This window comes from Neomonachus schauinslandi, unplaced genomic scaffold (assembly GCF_002201575.2).
Source record: "Neomonachus schauinslandi unplaced genomic scaffold, ASM220157v2 HiC_scaffold_739, whole genome shotgun sequence".
Taxonomy (NCBI): Eukaryota; Metazoa; Chordata; class Mammalia; order Carnivora; family Phocidae; genus Neomonachus; species Neomonachus schauinslandi.
In genome coordinates this window covers 1-10,591 of record NW_025409429.1, presented here as the reverse complement: position 1 = coordinate 10,591, position 10,591 = coordinate 1, and the positions used below count along the sequence as shown (strand labels likewise).

Here is a 10,591-nt window from a genome sequence, read left to right as displayed (position 1 = left end):
TGTGCCAGAGACCCTCCGTGTGAGTGTTGAGTGTATGTGTGCTTGCATGCGCAAGGGTGTCTGTTGTGTGTCTATGCGTTTGCAGGCCCTTGGGTAATTGTGTGTGTAGTGTGTGCGCCCGCATGTCTGTAGCCAGCTGTTCATGCCTCTGTGTTGGAGATTGTGTGCATGGTTGGTGTGTGTGTGTTGCATGAGCACGTGTGTGTGTATTGGGTGGTCATGTGTGCATACCTCTGTGCCGAAAAACGTATGGGTGTGCATGTATGTGTGTTGGTATGAGCTCGTGTGTGTGTGCGCATCTGTGGGTGCGGGTCCAGTGGTATATGCCTATGTAATGAAGACCGTGTGTGTTCCTTGAGTGTCTGTGTGCTGTACCGGCCGTGTGTGTGTTTGTGTGTATGTGCGTGTGTGTGTGTTGTTCTGGGGCCAGTTGTGTACTCTGTCCTGGAGAATGTTTGTGTATGTTGTGGGTGAGGGTTTACAGGTGCACAAGTGTGTGTGTGTGTTGGCGAGCTCACAGCACATGTCTGTGAGCCAGAGACTTATGTGTGGGGTGAGTGCATGCGTGTTTGCATGAGCACGTGCATGTGTGTGTGTGTGAGCGGTTCAGTGTGCATTCCTGTGCGATGCAGACCTGTGTTTCTGTTACGTGTGTGTATCCTGAGGGCAGGTGTGTGCGCGTGTGTCTAGGTGAGGGCCAGTCGTGAATGCATGTGTGCCTAAGACGGTGTGTGTTTGTTACGTATGTGTGTGTGTGAGTTCTTGGTCGGAGGGGTGTGTGTGTGTTAGTGCAGGGCCAAGCATGTATGGCTGTGCCGGTGACCTTGTGTGAGTGTTGTGCGTGTGTTTGCAAGCGCAGGTGTGTGTGTTTGCAAGGGCAAGTGTGCATGCCTGTGTGCAGGACACGTGTGTTTGTGTGTTATGTGATCTGAGTGTGTGTGCCATGCACAGGTGTGCATGTATGTGGGTGTGTGCAGCTACATGCATGCCTGTGGGTCGCAGATTGTGTGTGTGTGTGTGTGTGTGCGTGTGTGAGTGAGAGAGAGTGGTGCCTATCTGCATGGGTCTGTGTCTGTGTGTGTGTGTGCGCAGCCATCTTCATTCCCGTGTCGAGACCAGGTGTGTGGGTGTGTGTCATGTGCGTGTGTTTGCATGAGCTTGTGTGTGTATTGCATGTCTCTGTGTGTTTACAGGCACGTGTGAGTGTGAGCGTGTGTGGCCACTGGCGCATGCCTATGTGTTGAGACCATATGTGCGTGTGTCGTGGGTCCAAGCGTTTGCATGTGCACACGTGTGTATGAGTGTGTGTGCAGGACCCGGTCAGCGAAGAGAGGGACTGCAGGATTTCCATCTCTGCCGATTATGGAGAAAGGGGCAAGAGGTCGAGTGCAGCCATGTCCCTCTGGACACACAGGCCTCGTGTGCATTCCGTGGTTATTTAGGGGTCTGTCTCCCCTCTCAATGCATAAACGCACAGGGGCCAAGGCAAGTAGGGAGGGGTGGGAGTTGGCAGGCGGGTGTGAGGCGTACCATCCGTCTGTGCTGCTTGCACGGATGGCCCCAGGTGTGGGAAATATCTAGGGGTTTCAGTCTCCTTCCCAGGCCGCACACCTCTTGTCATGTGGCCCCTCTCACCTTCCCTCCCCAGCAAGGGCAATGCCAGACGTCTGTCACTGCACGAATGTCACCTGGGAGTGGGAGTGGATGTGGACATCATCCACATGAAGGGTGAACAGATGGAAACCATGGTCCAAAGACCGTGGGGGCGCATATGAAATCCACTCTGGTGGAAACCCATGGAGGCCTGGTCGGGGACTATGCATGTATATATGTGCATGCTTCCCCCAACTGAGACGGGGGCGGGTGGCGTGTAAGAAGCCCCTGCTTTTCGATGATGCCTGGGGAGACTGGCTTGCATTGGCGCCAGACCAACGGCCCCAAGTCTGCTTTGCTGGCTTGAAACCACACTTGAGCATTCTCTCACCACATTTGTGGGCCAGCTCTAGGGACGGGATGGTCCGGCTTGATGTTCTGCTCATGGCTGGCCCGGCATGGGGAAGGCTAGGGAGAATACATTCTCCTCTGCAGGCCAGACAAACTGGGAACCCCTTCCCGGGGCATTCCTGGTGTTAGCAGAATGCAACGCAAGACGCTCCATCTCTGGAGGTGAAGGCGTTAGTGCTGCCTGTCACCCGGGTGCCGTCCTCAGCTCCTTGCCGCCTGGCCATCCAAAGAGTAGGCACTGAGGTCACCGAGCCGGCGGACCGTATCCACCTGCCGCCCTCCGCACAGGGTTCGTCCAGACTTCCTCTTGCGGGAGGGGCATCTGGGTCGCCTTTGCTGTATGCTCTTGGCTCCAGGAAAGGCATACGTCCCTGTGTCCTCCATGCCAAACACACTGCGTGTCTGTGTGAGTGTGTGAGCGTGTGTTTGTGTGGGCACCCAGCTTGGCACCTTTTCGAGGGTCAGAGGCCTGGCTGCCGGTCACAGAGGGGGAGAGGGCTCTTGTTTCCTGGGAAAAGAGCTGCTCAGAGACGCATCTGCATCTTCCTTCCTAAAGCCTTTATCTTCCCGAGGCCGTGTGGCCACAGGGGTCAGAGAAAGAGTGCCAGAAGACAAAGTCAGAGAGGAGGACGGAGAGGAGAGCGTGAGGAAAGGACAGGCAGACCGACGGACAGAGCACTCTTCATCACTCTTCTGAGCAGCAAAGGGCAGGCACTGGGCCAAACTGTAGCCGCACTTTTCCCCCGAGCAGACAGACGGCTTCGGGGCCTCTGCCTCCTGGAATCGCACTATTAATACTCCAGGGCCTGGGCAGACCATTTCCACGCACACTAGACCAGGCTTCCTGGTGGTGCACACAGTGTCCTGAGTCTTACAGGAGTCTCTTCGGGAAGGGCAAGGGACAGCTTCGCATTGTCGGTACAAATACCAGGCAGAGAGCGCGCCCGAGGAGGCCGCGGGAGGGGCTCGCGCGGGGGAGGGGGTCAATGTGGGAGTGGGAGGGGGGTCGGTGCGGCTGGGAGCCCGAGGCCACCCCGGAGGGGGTTCACCCGCGGGCTCCCTGGCTTCCTGACTGGCTAGCTGGCTGCCTGCAGGGGTGAGGGGCAGGGCCCGCGGCAGCCACGCCCACCACCATGCCACTGGTTGGGCTCCTCCCGCCAAGGCCGCTTGCGTACCCCGGCCACCTCTGCCCCTTGGCCACCTGGCCCCAAGCCCTTGTGCGCATGCGTCCCAGAGTCCAGCGGCCTCCGGGAGGAGAATGTTATCTGTCACCGCCCCTGGGCGCCAGAGCTCCACCTGTCGAGCGAGCCTCTTGTGTGGGCTGTGTGCTCACACATCCAGCCCTTCCCTCCACAGCTGTTCCAGCGAGGCAGGGTCCGGGGGAGGCGAGGCGGGGTCGGGGGAGGCGGGGATGTCCCCAGAATCCTGGACCCGGCTCAGTCATGGAAGGGGCCCGTCAGGAGGGGGCCGTGCCCGGGGATAGAGGCCCCGGGGCGCGCCAGGGTTTCTGCAGGCCCTAGGTGTGGGGATGGCAGACGACGCTGTGCGGGAGGGTGAGGAGTGATGGGAGAGAGAGAATGCCATCCTGGTGGTGGAGCTGGTGCTAGTGGTGGGTGACCTAGGGTTGGTGCTGCAACTTGCCGTGTTGGAGGGGAAGGACGAGGAGGACACGGAGGAGGAAGAAGAGGCTAGGGAGGTTGAGGAGTCGGAGGAGGAGGGGGAGGAGGATGGTGAGGAAGAGGAGGCTGAGGAGGAATAAGAGGCTGATAAGGCTGTGGAGGAAGAGGTGGAGGAGGCCCTAGAGGCAGAGCAGGGGCATGTGGAGGAGGAGGATGTGGACAGGGAGGAGGAGGGGGAGGCTGAGGATGCTGAGAAGGAGGATGCTGAAGAGGTTGAGGAGGAGCCAAAGGAGGAAGAGAAGACTGAGGAAGAGGAGGAGATGGAGGAGGTAGAGGTGGCTGAAGAGGCTGAGGAAGACGAGGGGGAGGAAGAGGCTGAGAAGCAGGCTGTTGAGGAAGAGGATGAGGTGGAGGAGGCTAAGGAGGATGCTGCTGAAGAGGACGTGGCTGAGGAAGAGGAGGCTGAGGAGTGCAGGGAACCTGAGGAGGGGGAGGAGGCTGAAGAGGCTGAGGAGGAGGCTGAGCACGAGGACCGGAGGGAGGAGGGCCCGAAGGAAGAAGAAGAAGCACAGGAGCTGCAGGAGAAACAGAAAGGGGAAGAACAGCCAGAGGCGCGGTGGGCTCCGTCCCTGTCCTTACTCTAGGCTCTAGAGGTCCTGCAGTCAGAGCTGGAGCATGTGAATAAACAAGCCAGCAGGTCCTACTCTCGGCTCAAGCTCAGGTTTCGTCAGAGGTGGCAGTGTCATCTGGAACACTGAAGCGCCCTTATCCGGGGCATCCCTGGCTTCTGGGCCAAGGGTGTATCCTTGATGCTGTCATGGAGGGACCCCGATGTGGCCGGGTTAGAGCAAGAGGAACCGAGGGGAGGGGGCTGTTGAGTATCAAAATACATCTGTTGGTGAAACCCCACCCACCAACACCCACACCCACACCCAGACCCCCACCCCGCCGGGTTGTGGTGGCCATGCTCATGCCGTGATGATCCCGACAGCCTCAAAATCCTCGTTCTTGGCGGGAAGGCTGGGGGCCTCAGGGTGCTCTTGATGTCGCATGAGGCACTGGAAGTCCAGTGGGGGAGTAGGAGCAGAGGTCTGGCTCAGAATTACGAATTAGGAGCTGCAGCAGGGCGTCTTCCCACAAAACGGCTCCAGACAAAGCACAGGTTCCCCTCGGTATAATGCAGAAGGAGAGCGGGTGTGAGTGCCCACTGGGTCAGCCTGAGGCAGGAAGGCGTGCTGTCCGGAAATGAGCTAGTTGTGTCTGGCCATCAACACAGGAAGATGAGCTGGGGAAGGGGGTGTGGGGCGGGAGGGATATCTCTGGGGATGCACAACTTCCTGTGTTAGTGCCGAGATCTGCAGCATCCCGTGCGGGGGCCCAGTGGGTCCTTGACGCAGCCTGTGTGGAGGGAGGGCGACCCGGGGGATCAGAGGGGAGGCAGTGCCTGGCTGCTGTCCAGACTTGCTCTGTTGTTGTACCTATTTCATCTCCAGTCCAAGGAGGGTCCTTGACTTAAAGCAGTTTGTGAACCACCCCCAGATGTCAGCCCTGATCAGTGAGCAGGATAAAGGCCTCCTTGCTACATGATGGATTTGAAGGTCTGGCCTGGCACACTGAGGCCGGGGTGGGGGACGGGAGAAGAGAGCGTAGTGGAAGTGATCCATCCCTGAAGTCAGGACGCGGAGGGTCTGCTGGACAGAGATTTCACCCCTGTCTCCCCCACTCTCCCGCCCGGCAAGTGGAGGAACTCAGGATTCCCCGTGATTGCTGCAAGATCCTGCTCTTCTTTCGCAAGAACCCCTACTTCCGGAATGAAGTCATTGTGAAGGAGTATGTCCTCAGCGCTGCTGGTAAGAGGCAGCCGCCTGGATGGGCGACCGCAGGTGCAGGAGGGAGGGTCGAACCCGATTCGTTACCCAGCGCCTTCTCACATACTCGTCTCCTGCAGGGTACAGGCCGTCTCATTCCACTCCCATCCAGTGGCACCAGAATTATGAATGGGAGGCCTACAGTTGCAGGCAACACAACACCCGTCCTAACTTCTTCAACTGGTTCTCTGACCACAACTTTGCCGGGTCTAGCAGGATAGCTGAGGTGGGTCCCTGTGGCAAACAGCGTGAAGGACCCCGCTGGGTTCCCCAGCTGCTTGGGATGAGCCTCTGAGCCCTGCCCTGTTTCCCCTGCCAGATCATCCTGGACGACCTGTGGCCCAACCTCCTGCAGTATTATGTGAGGAAGAAGGCCCCAGGAGAGGGAACCGAGAGGAGGACAGGTGAGGGGCCAAAGGTGTGGGCACTGAAATGTGCGCCATGGGGCTCTGTGGGACCTGGGCTTCACCAGTGGAGACATTGAGTCTCAGGGGAACTCTCAGAGGCTGTGACCCCAGATCAAAAGGGCATCACCGTGAGAGACTGGACAAGTTCAGTGCCAAACGGGTTCTGCCTGGGGAAGCTTGAGGCAGGCGGGGCCAGGCAGCGTCCATGAGCAGAGCTGGAGAAGCAAAGCCGGCTCAGCCGCTGCACTTGTCGGAATTGTCATTCCGTGGCCATGAGCCCCACCCTCAGGTCTCCTAGCACCGCCTTCCACTTGTTTCCCAATGAAGCCACCTCCCACCACACTTGGCACAGACGTCTGGGTATCCTGGGTATCCTTGGCACAGACATCTGGGTATCCCACTGCCCCCTCACCTTTCTGTGTTGGTCTGGCGACCACAGTTGTCCCCTTCATTTCCATTGGCGGCTCCTTTGCCCCCGGCCCCAAGCACGTGGAGAGCACTCGCCAGGTTGCAGAGATTAATTTAATACGTGGGTGGAGGAAAGGTAAGGCGATCAAGGTCAGCGGCAGGGAGCAGCAGGGGAAAATAACCGCCATTCCCTGGGAGGGCCTTCAAACACTCAAGCAACCTTACCTATGGCCCAGAGACACGGTGTCCTCCTGTGTCCCTGTGTGCGTGTGTGGCTGTCTGCGTGTCTGTGTGTCTGTCCCCCCAGGGAGCGTCAAGATCTTGAGATGAATATGAGGGAGCATCGCACTTGACTGAAGCCAGTCCAAAAGCTTCAGATGGCGCCGAATGGTTGGCCCGGTTCCTCTGCGCAGGAAATAACTAAAGACTGGTGCTTGGGCAAAGCATAGGCCAGACTGAGGCCCCAGGAGCCCTGGAAAAATACTGAAAGGTAGATAAACAAGATCAAGTCTGTTTGTGTGTGTTTGATGTGTGCACTTGGGCACTCGGGTGTGCACGATTCCCTTTGTGGAAGGGGGTCGGGGGAGTGCCTGAGCACATCGCCCTCGGGTCGGTGTTTGACTTCTCTGCCTGGGCATCACCAGCCCGTGGAACGGCTGGGCCTTTATCCTTGCCCAGAGGGCTAGGTCACACACGCTCGGGCCTGCATCCCAGGGGGCACAGGTCCTTCCCCTGGGGGTGCAGCGGGGCTGGGCAGGGAGAGGAAATGAGACAAAGGCCAGCTAACTGGGGCTCATCTCTTCCCTGGGGAAATGAGAGAGTGCAAAGAAAGGGAGCGACGAGCCAGGGCCGAACGTGTCCAGGATCCAGGTTGGGTGGATGGTGATGACAGTCCTCCAGGGATACTCCCTGGTTGGTGTCCTCAGACACATCCACTGCACATGCCACGGGGGCGGCGGGGGGAGAACCCAAGGTCCATTACTCAGTGGAACCCAGCGTGGTGCTCTTCATAGGCCTAGGAATGCACACAGGCTCTGGCTGACATGGTCAGCCTCTCAGGACCAGCAACAATGTTAGGGAGTGGGGGTCAGGCCGTATGGAGGGACGGTGGGAGAGGGAACAGAGGGAGGTTGGAAGGTAGGAAAGTTGACACTCTCATTCAGGCACAGGGGGCAGGGCGAGGGTCTGAATTGTTGGGGAAAGACACCCCCACAAACACACACACACAGACACTGTCGGATGCGCACTTGGGTGCACACTCTCAGTTACCCCTCCCCACACACACTCATTCAGGCACTCCCACACTGACACACACCCTCACTCTCAGTCACCCCCCCGCAGACACACACTCCTTCACTCACTCACATCCCCTGATGTACGCACATTCAGTCACTCACTCGGGCACACACTCACCCACCCACACACAGGCTCCCTCACTCACTCACATGTCCTGACACTCACACACTCACGCACCCATGCTCCCGAGGATCTGTAGCCCCCTGTTTCCCTAGGGCCCTCGTTTGGGGTCCTCCTGAGTGTAGACAGTCAGAGGGGAGGCATAGGGGTAGCATGGTTGCTAAATGCAAGGGACGGACCCCCCACCCGTGTTCTGTCTGTCCCATGATGACTCTGGGGCTGATATCCATTAGCCTTCCATGGGAAGACCTGGAGCATACAGAGTACCTGTCCCAAGCCTCACCCAGGAGGTGGTGAGGTGAACCCTGGGGTGTCCCTCCCCCGAGCGGGCACCTGCTTGCCTGAGACACCTCTGCCTAGTGAAGCTGGCAGAGGAACGACTCCACTGACAGCAGAGTGGGGCGATTTGAGTGTTTGCCCCACGAGTCTCTTCTCCAACCCCAGCTAAAGTGACTTGAAGGGCAGCAGCTCAGAGGGTGATAGAGCGATACTAATCTTCCTGCCCCCCACTACGTCCCACCGCCAACCCGTGAGGCTCCCCGCGGCACAACTTCCAGGAACTGTGGCAGCTGTTTCCCCGAGGAGGTTTTGGCAGGAAAACTGCACGGAGAATGCCGTTTAGAAATAACCTCTTGTTTCCATGGTTCTAAGTGATTTCCAGTATACGAGCGGAAGGACTGGCAAGGTGCAATGCCCCCCAGTGTTGTAGTAAGTAGTCTGTGGACAACGCAACCTCCAGGAAACACAAGTTCCCTGAAAAGAGAAGCTCTCTAACATATATGAATAGAAGCCTCAGGACGTGGCATAGATTTCCTTTGGGGAGACAAGATTGGGCTGAATGCGAATTCCACTAACATCGTGTTTCCAGGAGAGAAAAGTGATTTCCAATATATGCATGGAAGTCTAGTGTATGTAGGGGCTATGTCCTTACATTAGAGACAAGTCCACACAGATATGGGAAATCACATTCCTCGTCTGTAAAAGAGACATGCGTGTGAAGTGGCATTCTCCAAGGGCTTGTTTCTCAAGGGAAGACTATGACAATATGGTGATGCATCGACACATATAGGGTAGGAAACTGCTCCTTTGGAAACCCACGACTTGGCGGCAACTGCACTCTCAACAGGATTCTTTCTCCAAGGGAAGGATACGGCACTTTCCTAATGCTACAAAACACATACTTGTAGGAAGGAATTTGGTGTGAACTGTCATGTTCTTCGCTGAATGTTGTTTTATTCACAGACTTCTTTCTGTGAGCGAAGGGTATATGTCACTTTCCACTTGCCTCTAGATAAACATGCTAGACAACTTTTCCCCAGGACAAACTTCCTCTTAGGGGAAAGTTGCATTCCCCAGAGACTATATTCACAGAGGGAAAGGTAGGGCATGTTTCCGTAGCTTCAGCACAGACATGCTAGAATGCTTCTTCTAGAGATACTTGTGGATCTCTGAACGATGCATGTTCCACACACTTGACTCTAACCATAAGGACATCACCACTACATACACTAGACTTCCACGCATATAGTGCAGAAGTTTTCTGGCATCTTTATCTAGAGGTACGGGGATGCATTGTAGCATTAGGAAGGTGCCATATCGTACGCCTGGAGAAATAATTCTGTGAAGAATGCAATTTCAGCCATAATGAGCTTTTCCAAGCAAGAAGCTTCCTAGCCTAAATGTGTGGAGGCATCACTATCATGCCACATCCTTCCCTCTGAGAAACAATACTGTGGAGAACACCACTTTCCATGAACACCTTGTTTCCAGGTGAGTAAACGTCTTCTCACATATGTGTCGAAGTAAAGATGGTGGGTTGTCCTGGCACTTAGAAACAAGTGTTGGAGAATGTACCTTTCAGAGTACACTAGTGTCTCTAGTGAGAAGCCTTCTAGCATGTAGGTGTGGAAGACCCATTGGGAGGGTGCACAATCCATGTGTCACTGAAAACACACTGTTTAGGACAAGGTTACAGTAACCACTTGCTTCCAGGAGGTACAAACCTTTTGCAGGGCAGTGTGTCATCCTGAGGACACTGCCCTAAAGGGAACACTAGAAAAAAACACCAGAGATGGAAACCATACCTGCAGCCTTGATATCAGAAGATGGAACTCATTTCAAATCTATGTGTGGAAGTAGATGCAAGGGGCCTTGACCTGATGCTTAGAGAGGCGTGTGTGGAGAATTCAACCAGGAGCAAACAACACATTTCTTCCTCTGTGAAACCTTGAAGGATGTGTGTATTCAGGCATCAGGACGGGGCCCTATTCTTAGATAGGAGAAGCAACCCTGTGCAGAAGGCCACTTTGAGTTACCATCTTTTCTCAAGAATGCTCACCATTTTGGGTATTGGGAGAGAAAGCTAGGCAAAGGGCAATGCCCCCGTATCGGAGGAACAAGTATGTGGAGAAAGCAGCTTCGAGGAAACACAAGTCTTGCTCACATACACGTACGAGAGCGTCCGGATCTGCGATGTATTTCCTTTAGAGAAAGCAGATGTCACAGAAGGCGACTTTCCCCGAACATCTTGTCTGCGGAAGAGAAAGGCCATGTACAAACTCTGTGTGGAAGTCTAGGGAAGGCGCAAGGTCCTTAGGCTCACAAAAAAGTGTGCGGAGCAGGCAATGTTGGAGAACCAGAGGATTCTCAAACGAGAAGCATTCCAGCTTGTACATGTTCAGGCATCCAAAACGGGCCCTGTCCTTCCCCGTGTGAAGCAGTCTCTGGGGAATGCAACTTATCCGTAAGGTACCCCGTGGAAACAGTATGTTCAGCATAGGACGTTCAAGGAACCTCTTGCTTTCTGAAGATGCAAGCCTTTTTGCAACGGCCATGTGCAGTCATGAGTTGAGTGCCGGAATTGAAACTC

The 10,591-nt window shown here is 55.8% G+C and overlaps 1 pseudogene; it reads left to right on the top strand.

The window, feature by feature from the left end:
* Window positions 1-3,943: 3,943 nt before the first annotated feature.
* Window positions 3,944-5,895, top strand: LOC110580285 (annotated as a pseudogene).
* Window positions 5,896-10,591: the final 4,696 nt, after the last annotated feature.